The following is a 302-nucleotide window of genomic DNA, read 5'->3' on the forward strand; positions in this document are numbered from 1 at the left end:
CTGCACTGGGTTCCACAGAGTGTACTTTACCTGCCGAAGGAAGAGGGGGGGCAGGGGCTGGTACACCTGGAGAGCAGAGTAGCAGCTTTTAGATTACAGGTTATCCAACGCTACCTCACAGGCAGCGATGACGTGGTGTGGAAACCAGTCATGAGCATCATTTTAAAGGGAGTGGCAGGTCTGGATTTAAATGCACCTTTGTTTTTAATGAATTGTACTTTTATACGTTTGTGTGATCTGAATCCATTTTATCAGGGACTTTTTAGAGCATGGACTCTTTTTAAATGGATCAGACTGACACC

The 302-nt window shown here is 45.4% G+C and overlaps 1 protein-coding gene across 1 annotated transcript in view; it reads right to left on the reverse strand.

Annotated features, from left to right (window-relative positions):
* LOC111647840 (uncharacterized) overlaps positions 1 to 302 on the reverse strand; it is a 31,026-nt gene that overhangs the window by 2,730 nt on the left and 27,994 nt on the right. The gene's annotated exons all lie outside the window — the stretch shown is intronic.

The sequence above is a fragment of the Seriola lalandi genome, unplaced genomic scaffold (assembly GCF_002814215.2).
Source record: "Seriola lalandi dorsalis isolate HSWRI2012SDOR001 ecotype SW California unplaced genomic scaffold, Sedor1 jcf7180002055009, whole genome shotgun sequence".
NCBI classification, from domain to species: Eukaryota; Metazoa; Chordata; class Actinopteri; order Carangiformes; family Carangidae; genus Seriola; species Seriola lalandi.